This window comes from Salvelinus fontinalis, chromosome 10, assembly GCF_029448725.1.
Source record: "Salvelinus fontinalis isolate EN_2023a chromosome 10, ASM2944872v1, whole genome shotgun sequence".
NCBI lineage: Eukaryota > Metazoa > Chordata > Actinopteri > Salmoniformes > Salmonidae > Salvelinus > Salvelinus fontinalis.
Window position 1 is genome coordinate 35,447,417 of NC_074674.1, and position 15,588 is coordinate 35,463,004.

Consider the following 15,588-nt stretch of genomic DNA (forward strand, 5'->3'; position numbering starts at 1 on the left):
AACAGTGTTGTTTTATGAAGGGTATTGTCTGTATCGTTTTTTGGGCCTTTTCCCCCAGCATTGTCCCAGCCATATCCGCGGCAGCAGGAATAATTAAGCCCTCCACAATAGTATGGGGCTTGCCTGTCCTAGCCACTCAGTAGCTCACCATATAAGACGCTTCTAGCCCCTTCTTATTAATGGTATCTGTTGCTTTTGTACATGTCTTACTACTCAAAAGTCGTCTTAATTCTCGCTCAAAAAACTCTGTTGGCCTATTTTTCAAATTTGCAAATTTGTTTTGTTTCTAAATGTCTGCGCAAGAGTAAAGGTTTATCGAGTTGTGAGAAAGTACTGTTGTTTGTTTTTTTCCCGGGTAAGGGGGCAGTAGCTCTTCGGCTGCATCAGATTCACAACTGTCCATGCTAGCTGGGCTAACAACAAATGTAGAATAACTGATGCTAGCATTGGATTTGCCCGTGGAAGCAGAACAACTTGTCATCGATAGGTGCAGGTGTAGTACTGCTGGTAGCGCCAGTACTACCAGAAGAGCTGGTATGTGTCTCTATAGACGCAGGCCTAACTTTTTCTAACCATTTATCCATTTTCGAGCAAATGGAATGAGCAGCAGCTACGTTTGGCTACATACGGACCATTAGTGGAATTACCACGAGAGTGTAACGGTTAATGTGACTGGATGTTAATTATTTGACTAGGCTACATGTATTTGACATTGCGTTGTTATTTCGCTCAACACTAGATGTGTCACGATCGTTGTTGTAAGAATCGGACCAAGAGGAGGCTCTGGACCATGGATCATCACTGGAGGCTCCGGACCATGGATCATCACAGGAGGCTCCGGACCATGGATCATCACAGGAGGCTCCGGGCCATGGATCATCACTAGAGGCTCCGGGCCATGGATCATCACAGGAGGCTCCGGGCCATGGATCATCACTAGAGGCTCCGGGCCATGGATCATCACAGGAGGCTCCGGACCATGGATCATCACAGGAGGCTCCCGGCCATGGATCATCACTAGAGGCTCCGGGCCATGGATCATCACAGGAGGCTCCGAGCCTTGGATCATCACAGGAGGCTCCCGGCCATGGATCATCACTAGAGGCTCCGGGCCATGGATCATCACTGGAAACTCCGGGCCATGGATCATCACTGGAGGCTCCGGGCCATGGATCATCACTGGAGGCTCCGGGCCATGGATCATCACTAGAGGCTCCGGGCCATGGATCATCACTGGAGGCTCCGGACCATGGATCATCACAGGAGGCTCCGGGCCATGGATCATCACTAGAGGCTCCAGGCCATGGATCATCACTGGAGGCTCCGGACTGGGAACCGGGGAGCTGGCACAGGACGCACTAGCCTGTGGAGGCGCACTGGAGACACGGTGCGTAGAACCGGCACACATTGTACCGGAACGATGACACTCTCCTCAAAGCGAGTGCGGAGAGCTGGCACAGGTGGCATCGGATGGCTAACACGCTCTTCAGGGTGACTGTCTTGCCTCTCCAGCCAAACCAACAGCTCTCTCTCATCACTCTCCTCAACTTTCGCCAACCACTCCTCGCTCAATCTATCCCAATATTCCTCCTCGGTCTCTGACTCACCCCTCAGCTCCGCCGACTACCCCGTGTGCCCCCCCCCAAAATAAAATTTGAGGCTGCTTCTTGGGCCTACGTCGTGGCCGCGAACCCCGGTGTCGTTGCTGTCCCTCCCTCGCTCCCATGGAAGGCGATCCTTTCCGGACAGGATTTCCTCCCACATCCAGGATCCCTTCCCGTCCAATATATCCTCCCACGTCCAGGATGTCTGCTCCTCCTGGGCACACTGCTTGGTCCTGGGGTGGTGGGATCTTCTGTCACGAACGTTGTTGTAAGAATCGGACCAAGGTGCAGCGTGGTTTGAGTTCATCATCTTTATTTAACGTGAACCGGATAAAAACAATAAAGAACAAAGAAATGTGAAGCTATGTAGTGCTCAAGGCAACTATACACAAACAAGATCCCACAACCAACAGGTGGGAAAAAGCTGCCTAAGTATGATCCCCAATCAGAGACAACAATAGACAGCTGCCTCTGATTGGGAACCATACCAGGCCAACCTAGAAATAAAGAAACTGGAATGCCCACCCTAGTCACACCCCGACCTAACCCAAAATAGAGAATAAAGAATCTCTAAGGTCAGGGTGTGACAAGATGGTTTAATTTTATTTTTGGCAGTGAAACGAGGCTACTCAGGTAAGTAAAAAACCTCACCCAAATGTATAGCCCCGTTGGAAAATATAAATGGACTGTTTGAAAATGTGAAGAAAAATGTGAAAATGTGAATCACATTTTTATTTGGCGTACCCCCGACGGCATTGCGTACCCCAGTTTAGGAATACCTGTTCTAAGACATGTGATACTGAAAATGAATATGGTTATATTATGTAAAAAATAAATGGTGCAACACTAATAAATGTAATATTTTATAACAAATTCGCTTTCTCCCGTGTTGGATATGGTCACTGTCCGCAGTTGTGAAACAATCTTCAGTGCGCAATAGAATTGGTGCATTTCTCTATGTTGCTATGTGCATAATAGCAAAATTAACCAGCATATTGGGATTGAGAACAATATGGCGGAGGCAGCAGCAGCAGCAGAGACAAGGAATGTAAATTCTGTGCACAAGCACAAAACACCACATCTGTAATTTTTGTCCCATCCGAATCTGCCATGTCAGTAATTTGTACATGGCAGGACAGTAACAATTCCAACCAGAATAACCTACAGTTCTTTGGCGAACTCCAAAGCCCTCTGATAATACTAGTCCCGTGCGAATCGACATCTCTGTGTGTTAAGAGAAATGTCTGAGTTTGACAGGTGCTGCGCATAGCCTATATATGAAGGGCCTGCATGTATCAACTTTCACAGTGAATGTTTTTGTTCATATGTTGTGTGCGTATGAATTGGATATTGCCAAATGCATCAGTAAAAAATATTGCGCCTATTTAAATCTAACCCTTGTTGTTTAATAGATCGCAAAGCAGCATACAACTGACCTAAACGTTTGAAAATGATAAGTTCACTTTCGCATCCATAGCCTTAAAACGCATCTCAAGAGCAAGTGCAATGTTTAGCTCACATCTCAATACTGGGGGGCATTCCTTTTCACGTCCTCTGCATGCATTTCGCTGTCATGTGTTACTGTGTTCGGAGTTTGTTATAACCAATGTACTGGTGTGATTATGATAGGCTATTAACTTCTTGAGAATACAGGGGGTGCTATTTCGCATTAGCATAATTGCCTCTACAGACTAAACTGCCTCTTATTCAATTATTGCTGTTACTATATGCATATAACCATATAGCATTGGATAGAAAACAAGCTATGGTTTCTAAAACCGTTCCAATTGAGTCTCTGAGTCAAACACAGGTCATTTCACAGCACTTTCCCTGAGCCTGAAAAAGATTGCAAGATGTGTATGCTCGCTTCAAAGCTCTGCCTATATATGGTCACGCCACCTATGACCCGAATGACACTTCCTTCTTCTTCCTCCGGGTGTCTGGAAGACGTCAGAGGAGAAATTTTTTGTTTATCTTGTACTGACGTGAAATAAGATCTATTTCTTTAGCGTGACCGACAACTTCCGGTTTCTGAGATGCGCGTTTTCAGAGGTGGCATTGTCTTTTGTTATGCTGACGTTACGGATGAAAACTAGCTCCGTGTCGAAGTTTGTTTGCTACATGTGACCATATCACCGTAATGTATGTTTTTTCAATATAGTTTAATCAGATTATTAGAATTTTTTCGGGAGTTTTGCCGTGTTCCGTTCTTTGAGTTTTTTAACTTTGGGAATTGACCGTGCCAGTCGACCAGTACCCATGCTAAATGAAGAGGGGAGGTTGCCATTGTGAATGGATTGAACGACTCATCAGGACTAAGGACACCTTGATCAACATTCTGATGAAAGACCAGCAATAGTAAGACCCAATTTACGATGTTATTTCATATATCTGTCGTGCATGTGAACTGGTCGGGCGCGTCCAGCCGGTTCTGGCTGGCCTGGTTATGCTAATTAGCGATACATTTTGTTTTCGCTATAAAACATTTAAAAAATCTGAAATATTGTTTGGATTCACCAGATGTTGGGCTTTCAATGTCTGTACGCTGTGTATTTTTTCTGAAATGTTTTAAGACAAGTAATTAGTTATATAACGTTGGTCTCTGTAATTGTTCTAGCTGCATCAGCACTATATCAGATTGCAGCTGCAATGTAGAACTGTGATTTATACCTGAAAAATGCACATTTAAAAAAAAAAAACTATGCTATACCATAAATATGTTATCAGACTGTCATCTTAAGAATTTTTTTGTTGGTTAGTGGCTATCAATATCTTAGTTTAGCCGAATTGGTGATAGCACCTGATGGAGTAAGAAACTGTTGGAGTAAGAAAATGGTGTCATTTTGCTAACGTGTTTAGCTAATAGATTTACATATTGTGTCTTCCCTGTAAAACATTTAAAAAATCTGAAATGGTGGTTTTATTCACAAGATCTGTGTCTTTCATTGGGTGTCTTGGACTTGTGATTTAATGATATTTAGATGCTACTATTTAATTGTGACGCTATGCTAGCGATGCTAATCAGTGTGGGGGGTGTGGGGGGTGCTCCCGGATCCGGGTTAGGTACTCTGTAGAGGTTTAAAGTCAGGCCCCATTGGTCACATGCATGCGATGCTTACACGTTTCACGTAAAGAGAGCAAGGGTTGAGGGAATAGGGAAGGTTTTTCCTAAACAAATATGACGGATTTCGGTAACAGAACTTCTAAGTCAGTAACAAGTAAGTAAGTACTTAGTAAGAAACCAAATGGCTGAAATGTTGTAACTTCAGCACTGTTTAATCAAACAGTGTACTTAAAGCATCAGACAAGCTCAGTGCATATGTAGTTGGTTTTAGTCTGTCAATATATGTAAAAAATAAGTTTCAACATTTCGAACAAAGCCCTACACTTTATGATATGTAAATAAGCCTAACATAAGATGAAAGCACATTCAATAACAATAGGATCGGAAAACCATGGGGGCACATTTCAGCATCTGCCCAAACATAGGCTTACGATCTTGAAAGGGCTTGTCAAGATCTGTGAGAGCACGGGGAATCAACTCAATTTCTGTATGCTTGCTCATTCCCTGCTCGTCCCCCCCCCCCCCCCCCCCCCCCCCCTTAAAGGTACTGTTATATAACCAGATCTGAAAACACAAGCACACGCAAAGAACAGTCTGCTCAATTACAGAGACTTTGTGCCCAGAGATGTACCAAGAAAATCCATCATCATGGCATTTGTTATTTCACTTTCCTGTTAATTGTCACAATGAGTAGTATCCGAGGTTTTATCCTTTCAAAATATAGCTCTATAAATAGCCATGTTTGTTTTGAATGGGAGGAGAGAGAGAAAGAAGGAGAAAGGCTCAACCCTTGGTTTTGCAGCTTACTGGACTATGAAAGGTGAATTCTCCCTCTCCTCACTCTCAGGCCTCATTTCAAAGTGTCAAATGCTAAAGGTCCATTACATGTACATTGGCAGTGGCTCTACCCAGTCTCTCATCTCTGATGGGGGAGAATGGCAGAGAGAATGAGAAAGACAGTGAGAGGGGAAAAGTCAGTGTGTGAGTGAATTTGAGAGATACAAAAAACTGTGTATTTGTGTGATTATGTTTCTGAATGTGTGTCACCGAAAGTGTGTGACTTTGTAAATCTAAGTGTGTGTGTACGCACGTGCATGGCATACGTGTGTGTGTGTGATTCTCAGAGCTCCTCTCGTCGCTCTGAGACCCAGGTATTTCCCTCTAATTACCTACAAAATATTTAGAGAAGGGAGTTAGAGGGCTCCCCCAGTAAATGAATGATTTCAATTAGGCAGCTGCAGCTTCAGACTGATGTGGGTCAATAGACAGGGGAAACCTTGGCATACCTCCCTTCTTTCAGCCATGCATTTTCAAATTCATCACAGAAATACAGTATCATCCTGAATTCTTCAGAGTCATTTAAAGTGGGATTTATGACAGAAATGGAATTGAAATGCATTGGCTGAAATGTGTTAGTGTAGCTTGTCAGAGTTAGCCTAGTTATTAGTGGTAAGGAGTTGGATAATTTGCAGATTTCTATGGCAATGTACCACAATATACCAGTGGCTATGTCCATGATTTGTCTTTAACCTAAAGTTAAACTGATGACAGACAGAAGAACAAGAACTGACCATGAATCAATTCTTCAAACATAGTTAAAATTGCTCTCTATGAACATTAACATACGACAACTATATGACAACCCAAAAAAGTCTATGGCTTTGATTAGTGAGCGGTTTGCTCTGATAAATGTATATAAAATATATAAGTATATAAAATCTTGATTCTCCTTTTAAAATGACATGTTGTCTCCTTCAAAGCACTTGTATAATGACAGCTGGATTGACCACAGCACTTTAGAAGCAGCTGCACTGGAAATGCTTTTCAAGGACTAGCTAATAAACAGGCTGTGCTTCAATAGAACATATTGATGATGGTGCATCTAGTGAAAGAAGTTTATATGTTTGTTAGTTGAATTTTTTTTGTGGTAGTTGAAGATAAATAAGTCACGAAGACCTTAAAAAAAACTTGGGTCTGTATAAGAGCTTACACTAAAAATCAGACTGTTGCTAGTCTGTTGGATGCTGCAGCTTGTTCGAAAGCCATTTGCTTGGTCATTGGAATTTAGAAGTAGGAGATCCCACCGGCTAAGGATGCAAAAGCCTAAACAGCCCTCTCTACACATTGAGGCCTCTTGCTGTTCAAGACCATGCCCTATTGTTTTGAGAGTGATATTTCAACCACAGGATTATGTCCTTCCCCCCCACAGAACTAGAGCAGGGCCAGTGGTGTGAGTCTGTGTTTCCAAGGATGCCATCGCTTTCTGGAGAGGCTCTAGCCCTCCTCATCATAACATTGTGCCTATGGAGAGAGGTAATGGAGGGCGAGAGATATAGAGAACCACTTAGCGAGTAATTAGAAACACGCACACGGCCATATCTGACTGTGCAGCATGGGAACATTATGCATGCTGCTCGAGCACTATCGCCACGACGACACACCTCTGGTGTGCTGGCGCTGGCTTTCTAAGGGAACGCATGGGTGAGCACTCTGGAGGTAGAATGGTTATGGTAGAAGAACGCTCAATGATTCCCATTTGAGGGGGAGTTTTAGTGATGCTGGTCAATGGCTTTACCAATTGAACCCTAGGGAGGTGAAAGAAACAGTGATCTATACCCACTGTACATGTTCCATATAAAAGGAGTAGCTGAGTCCATATGCTCTCTCTCTCCCCCTCCCTGTAAACGAGTAGATATGATGTATAGCACAACCCCCCCCCCCCTACAGAACATTTGTGTGATGAATGGTGTATCTCTACATACAGCCTTCTGACTTTCGTAGAGCACTCAACCAGTTGAGAAAATATTAGCAAGAAATAACCTCTGTGGTTAGAGACTGCCAGGGTTAAGAAAAACAGTCTGTTACAGTTACTGATGCCTTGGTCAATATATAGGCCTAGAGACTGCATACTTCAGAGACTATGCAGACTCCATGAGGGAATATAAATTCAAACCTACTATCAATAACTCCATTTTTATATTCATGGCATAACACTTTCTGTAGAGTGTAGTCAGTGCACATTAAGCGCTAAGCAAACTGATATATAAAATTAAAAGGTAAGCCTAGTCAGGGGTGAAAGTAAGCCCCAACGGCCCGGTACAGTCTCTCTTGGCTAAAAGTACTGACTGCATCAATTCTTTTTTATAAGAAACAATGTGTTGAAAATTCCAAATTGTTTGCATCGTCAACTTAGACAGAGCTCTGACACACACACTTACCCCACTAGACATGCCAACAGGGGTCTTTTCACAGTCTCCAAATTCAGTCTTATATAGAGCCATGATTGTATTGAACTCCCATCTCAGATAGGGTTGGGCAATATCCAGATGTTTCATAGCGTCAAAATATGTATTTTTACGCGCAAAACAATTTAGGCAACAGGGATCTTGAACGTCTGTGCTGTAACCAAGAAACTTGATCTTGACATCTAGCCAAATGCATAGCTGGAACCTTGAGCTGGATATAATTTATTTGACAGATCTTAGATTTCTTAGTTATACTTAATTTATAGTTATAAGCAGTGACGTAGCACGCACCCCCACGAATCACTGTCTGTATTTCAAAATACGCTGGTATACGGTATATCGCCCAAGCCTAATCTCAGATTGCTTAAATCAACAGCAAACCAGGTGTAAAAGAATAGATAAAGCAACACCTCACGGCACAACGTCGTTGTTTGACCAATATATTTTTGTTGAGTATGTACTGATATGTTGGCTGTGTGTGACGTTTTACATTTATGTAGTTCTGTCTTTGAGCTGTTCTTGTCCAATAAAATGTTAGAAACAGCTAATGGGGATCCTAATAAAATAGCAAATGTTGCTTCAATCAATATTTTCCCTTCCTTCCCATAATTCATTTAGAAATGTAGAAAAGTCATAAATATGTGACAGCACATTTTATTAGAGACCCTCAATTATACTGAGGGGACCCATCAATAAATATGGGGATAAAGAAATACAGGGCCACGGTTATTCATTCCTACACTGGGTCATTGTTCTGGTTTATGCTACCTACCAGGAGGAGCTCGTAAATTCGACCTACAGGCCCTGCTTCTCTTGTGTTTTCCAGTTGAGTGAGTTAGAAGACCACTTTAAAGGCGCAGTAAATCCAGGTTGCCTACCAACCGGTGGGGGCACAGGGACTAAGGTTCTACGCTCCTGCAGCCTCCAGTGTTACACCATCTCTTCCTCCCTGCATTGATTGAGTGCCTCAACCGTTGATTATGATTCTCTAGAACATCAGCGGCGCAAACAATGACTGAGTGCTACACTTACAATGCTGCGGCCGTTAAGTCACTGACAGATCCAGTTTGCTTTCCCTTGACATAAATTGAAGGTAAAGACGCCCCTAAAACATCTGACCAGACAAGAAAACATTTTGACTTGATGTGAGGGGAGTGAAGAAATAAAATGACATGGAAAACACGCTGTCTTTGATCATCTGAGTATGGTTCATCTAATAAGGAAGAGCATGCTTTCCCCGTTTTAGGTTGGGAGTGGGCACTCATGCAGGCAGAAATGTGGTTTGCTTTAGATCCTAGTTTGGCTCTAGAGGGAAAGCCAGCGTTGTGCTTGAAGTGGCTGGGGGAAATAGCCTAAGCCCCTGAACATTGCTTTACCAGAGCTGCAGGGTTAGTGAGGGGAAGAAGTACAAGTTGACGCGTTCATGCATCGTTTTCTCTCTAACCCCTGCTCTGTCCCAAAAGAGCTCTAACACACATTGTTAGTTACGAAAACTGAACTCCCTCTCCCCATCGAAATTGGCTCCATTGAAATAGCACATGTCAAACTCATTCCACGGAGGGCTGAGTGTCTGAAGGTTTTTGCTCCACCCTTGTACTTGATTGATGAATTAAAAGGTACATAATTAGTAAGGCCTCACCTGGTTATCTAGGTCTTAATTGAAAGGAAAACGCAAAAACCTGCAGACACTAGGTCATCCGTGGAATGAATTTGACACCCCTGCTCCGTAGGGTTGAAACATAGATATAGAGAGTCTCTAGACAGGAGTCTGGATACCTGCCTCCTGCTCCCTACATTTGTCTTCTCCAGGCAGCCCTCCCTGGAGAGCCAAGATGGAATACCTCAACCTCACCCAAGGTCACTCTGTTTCTAGTCTATACAGCGCCGCTCTATGTTTATTTGGCCGATGCTGCCCAATGCCTACTCCCTAGACGATTATTTGGGTAGCTCTAGTCTGGCCTGGGAGTTAAAACACTAATCATGACTGTCTTTAGTCGGGGTAGAATAGACAATAAAACACTGCTGCTTAGCCCTCTGAGCAAACTGTGACCATAAAAAGCTGCCGAAGTTTGGGGCGAGCGGTCGCATTTGCATTCGCTCTGCATTCGCTCTGCAGGTAGTATAACTTTTATAACTTTTCATTACATTTCATTATAGTACAACGATTTAATTTGTCCTACCTTAGCAATTTCTTCTTAACTAGCTACATAGCCGTCTGTGTATCAAAGATAACTGCGTAATTATCGTATTTCGTCGTCTCGTTGTCCACTGCTATCTGCCCAGCAGCTAGCAAACGTCCACCGTCTACCGAATAGTAGTATAACTTTTCATTACATTTCATTATAGTACAACGGTCCGATTTTCATTTTCATTACAGTACAACGGTTTGATTTGTTTGATCTTAGCTAGCTACATAGCCGTCCTTTATCAAACATAATTGCGTCGTTATTGAGGTTCGCTAGCGAGCTATTTTCGTTCGAAATTAACGCAACGTAGCCAACACTGCTAGCTAGCCAGCTTGCCACCGAAGAGCATTGTAGAAACGATTACAATACAACGGAACGACTTGTTTTGTGTAGTGTTAGCTAGCTACATAGTTTTCTTTGCTAGCTTTGTATCTAAGATAATTGTGTAACTTTGAGTAATTATCGGTTAGCTAGCCAGCTAGTTTCGCCTGCCGCGCTGCCGTCCTCCTACCTAGCCAACACTGCTAGCTAACACTGCTAGCTAGCCAACTTCTACCGAATAGCAGCACTGTAGAAACTTACATTACAACGGAACGACTTGATTAGCGTAGTGTTAGCTAGTTGTCTTTGCTGTCCTTGTATCCATGATAATTGTGTAGTTTAGAGAAACTTAGAGAAACTGTCGAGGTCACCTAGCCAGCTTCACTTTCAACAACGCAGCTACTGCTAGCCAGGCTACTTCACCAGCCAGCAGTACTATATCATTTTAGTCAATAAGATTTTTAATTTTATTGATTTTTTGCTACGTAAGCTTAACTTTCTGAACATTCGAGACGTGTAGCCCACTTGTCATTCTAATCTCCTTTGCTTTAGCGTAGCCTGTCAAATATGTGTCTGTCTATCCCTGTTCTCTCCTCTCTGCACAGACCATACAAACGCCTCACACCGCGTGGCCGCGCCCACCCTAACCTGGTGGTCCCAGCCCGCACGACCCACGTGGAGTTCCAGGTCTCCGGTAGCCTCTGGAACTGCCGATCCGCGGCCAACAAGGCAGAGCTCATCTCAGCCTATGCGTCCCTCCAGTCCCTCGACTTCTTGGCACTGACGGAAACATGGCTCACCACAGATAACACTGCTACTCCTACTGCTCTCTCTTCGTCTGCCCACGTGTTCTCGCACACCCCGAGAGCTTCTGGTCAGCGGGGTGGTGGCACCGGGATCCTCATCTCTCCCAAGTGGTCATTCTCTCTTTCTCCCCTTACCCATCTGTCTATCGCCTCCTTTGAATTCCATGCTGTCACAGTTACCAGCCCTTTCAAGCTTAACATCCTTATCATTTATCGCCCTCCAGGTTCCCTTGGAGAGTTCATCAATGAGCTTGATGCCTTGATAAGCTCCTTTCCTGAGGACGGCTCACCTCTCACAGTTCTGGGTGACTTTAACCTCCCCATGTCTACCTTTGACTCATTCCTCTCCGCCTCCTTCTTTCCACTCCTCTCCTCTTTTGACCTCACCCTCTCACCTTCCCCCCCTACTCACAAGGCAGGCAATACGCTTGACCTCATCTTTACTAGATGCTGTTCTTCCACTAACCTCATTGCAACTCCCCTCCAAGTCTCCGACCACTACCTTGTATCCTTTTCCCTCTCGCTCTCATCCAACACTTCCCACACTGCCCCTACTCGGATGGTATCGCGCCGTCCCAACCTTCGCTCTCTCTCCCCCGCTACTCTCTCCTCTTCCATCCTATCATCTCTTCCCTCTGCCCAAACCTTCTCCAACCTATCTCCTGATTCTGCCTCCTCAACCCTCCTCTCCTCCCTTTCTGCATCCTTTGACTCTCTATGTCCCCTATCCTCCAGGCCGGCTCGGTCCTCCCCTCCCGCTCCGTGGCTCGACGACTCATTGCGAGCTCACAGAACAGGGCTCCGGGCAGCCGAGCGGAAATGGAGGAAAACTCGCCTCCCTGCGGACCTGGCATCCTTTCACTCCCTCCTCTCTACATTTTCCTCTTCTGTCTCTGCTGCTAAAGCCACTTTCTACCACTCTAAATTCCAAGCATCTGCCTCTAACCCTAGGAAGCTCTTTGCCACCTTCTCCTCCCTCCTGAATCCTCCTCCCCCTCCCCCCCCCTCCTCCCTCTCTGCAGACGACTTCGTCAACCATTTTGAAAAGAAGGTCGACGACATCCGATCCTCGTTTGCTAAGTCAAACGACACCGCTGGTTCTGCTCACACTGCCCTACCCTGTGCTTTGACCTCTTTCTCTCCTCTCTCTCCAGATGAAATCTCGCGTCTTGTGACGGCCGGCCGCCCAACAACCTGCCCGCTTGACCCTATCCCCTCCTCTCTTCTCCAGACCATTTCCGGAGACCTTCTCCCTTACCTCACCTCGCTCATCAACTCATCCCTGACCGCTGGCTACGTCCCTTCCGTCTTCAAGAGAGCGAGAGTTGCACCCCTTCTGAAAAAACCTACACTCGATCCCTCCGATGTCAACAACTACAGACCAGTATCCCTTCTTTCTTTTCTCTCCAAAACTCTTGAACGTGCCGTCCTTGGCCAGCTCTCCTGCTATCTCTCTCAGAATGACCTTCTTGATCCAAATCAGTCAGGTTTCAAGACTAGTCACTCAACTGAGACTGCTCTTCTCTGTATCACGGAGGCGCTCCGCACTGCTAAAGCTAACTCTCTTTCCTCTGCTCTCATCCTTCTAGACCTATCGGCTGCCTTCGATACTGTGAACCATCAGATCCTCCTCTCCACCCTCTCCGAGTTGGGCATCTCCGGCGCGGCCCACGCTTGGATTGCGTCCTACCTGACAGGTCGCTCCTACCAGGTGGCGTGGCGAGAATCTGTCTCCTCACCACGCGCTCTCACCACTGGTGTCCCCCAGGGCTCTGTTCTAGGCCCTCTCCTATTCTCGCTATACACCAAGTCACTTGGCTCTGTCATAACCTCACATGGTCTCTCCTATCATTGCTATGCAGACGACACACAACTAATCTTCTCCTTTCCCCCTTCTGATGACCAGGTGGCGAATCGCATCTCTGCATGTCTGGCAGACATATCAGTGTGGATGACGGATCACCACCTCAAGCTGAACCTCGGCAAGACGGAGCTGCTCTTCCTCCCGGGGAAGGACTGCCCGTTCCATGATCTCGCCATCACGGTTGACAACTCCATTGTGTCCTCCTCCCAGAGCGCTAAGAACCTTGGCGTGATCCTGGACAACACCCTGTCGTTCTCAACTAACATCAAGGCGGTGGCCCGTTCCTGTAGGTTCATGCTCTACAACATCCGCAGAGTACGACCCTGCCTCACACAGGAAGCGGCGCAGGTCCTAATCCAGGCACTTGTCATCTCCCGTCTGGATTACTGCAACTCGCTGTTGGCTGGGCTCCCTGCCTGTGCCATCAAACCCCTACAACTCATCCAGAACGCCGCAGCCCGTCTGGTGTTCAACCTTCCCAAGTTCTCTCACGTCACCCCGCTCCTCCGCTCTCTCCACTGGCTTCCAGTTGAAGCTCGCATCCGCTACAAGACCATGGTGCTTGCCTACGGAGCTGTGAGGGGAACGGCACCTCAGTACCTTCAGGCTCTGATCAGGCCCTACACCCAAACAAGGGCACTGCGTTCATCCACCTCTGGCCTGCTCGCCTCCCTACCACTGAGGAAGTACAGTTCCCGCTCAGCCCAGTCAAAACTGTTCGCTGCTCTGGCACCCCAATGGTGGAACAAACTCCCTCACGACGCCAGGACAGCGGAGTCAATCACCACCTTCCGGAGACACCTGAAACCCCACCTCTTCAAGGAATACCTAGGATAGGATAAAGCAATCCTTCTGCCCCCCCCCCCCCCCCCTTAAAAGATTTAGATGCACTGTTGTAAAGTGGCTGTTCCACTGGATGTCATTAGGTGAATGCACCAATTTGTAAGTCGCTCTGGATAAGAGCGTCTGCTAAATGACTTAAATGTAATGTAAATGTAAACAAATTCCAGCAGCTTTTCAATCAATGTCTTATTCTTTATTCAGAATCCATTCTACAAATAATTAATAACCAATCCCTTCAACGACCAGAATCTGATCGACATCATCAACTACAAATCAAAGTCAAAGTGACACTGAACAGCTCTATTAAGATGACAGGATGCAGCACTGTGGAAGAGACAGCTGGCTACAACCCCGTTAGACCACAACGCCATCATCCCAAATTCAACTCATTTGGAGAACTGGAGACTGAGTTGCATTTTGTGTGATTTCTCTGTCTACCTGCTAAGTGTTGCCATATGTTGCTCTGTATGTGTTCATTATCTGTCTGTATTGTCATTTTATGTGTTTTTAAATAACCTGACCAGGGACTGTGGTCGAAAATGTGCCATTTTACTGAAATGTTCATTAAAATGTACACTGTCCCTGCAAAAATAAAGCTAATAAAGTAAAGTAAAAGTGAGGGGCCCCGGGGGACTTGATCCACTCGACAACGTGCCTCTACAAGGAGAGGAAAGCCATTGTGACTCTCTGGGAGAGTCACAAAAACAGAAAGCCATTGTGACTCTCTGGGAGTTTTAACAGTTCTCATCTGTGGGTGATGTGGGGGTAAAGGCGTCCGCATCCTCCCAGCCAAAACAGTTCGGAAGAGTTTGTGCACATATGATGACAACATTTTGTGATGTTTTGGACTTGTGATCTGTGGACGATGTGGGTAAAGGCGCATCGCAAAGCCCCACATCGTCCACAGTAAGGGTTTTTTCAGCTGTTCGGGCACACAAAAAATTCTCGAGGCCAGCCGAAGTTCGGGAGCCGAAGTCTACGCTCCTTTTTCATTGAGAAATACTGCACCAGACATCTTAGTTAGATGTAAAATTGTGCTACTTAGAACTCTTCTGCAAAAACGTCAATGATTGTTTTTCTTTTTTTTCTCACCTTTATTTAACCAGGTAGGCCAGTTGAGAACGAGTTCTCGTTTACTGCGACCTGGCCAAGATAAAGCAAAGCAGTGCAACATGCATGAATGACCGATTTCTTTAGTTATCTTAGATTAATTCAGACTATTTTGAGGAAGTGTATACTAGCTACGACGTCTCAAAATGGACAAACAGCACAATTGCTGCTTTTATCTTGTTTTTCAAGCGAAGGTCTTTTAAGGGAGTATACGAGCACACTCCTTCAGTTCGCCTAGACGTCTTCGGCTAGCCGCCAGCCGAAGTGAAGCATGCTGACGCCTTAGGAAGGGAAAGGGGCCACGAAGACCTTGAAACACACTTGGTTCTGTAGAAGAGCTTTCACTAACAGTCAGAGCTTGCTTACTATCCACCTCTCAGAAACCCTTGGAAAAGTTTAAAGTCTTCCAAACCGGCCAAGCAGTTTGTTTTATACTTGTTCTACAGAGTCAAAGGGAAAGACAGCGAGAGAAAACAGGGTACTAGTTAGCAAGCAAGCTAATATTTTATTTCCTCTGTGTGGAGCTTAATACACCCGAAGCATTT

General features: G+C 45.3%; 1 protein-coding gene across 2 annotated transcripts in view; it reads right to left on the reverse strand.

Annotated features, from left to right (window-relative positions):
• Positions 1–15,588, reverse strand: part of LOC129864094 (colorectal mutant cancer protein-like) — a 148,472-nt gene that overhangs the window by 115,408 nt on the left and 17,476 nt on the right. The gene's annotated exons all lie outside the window — the stretch shown is intronic.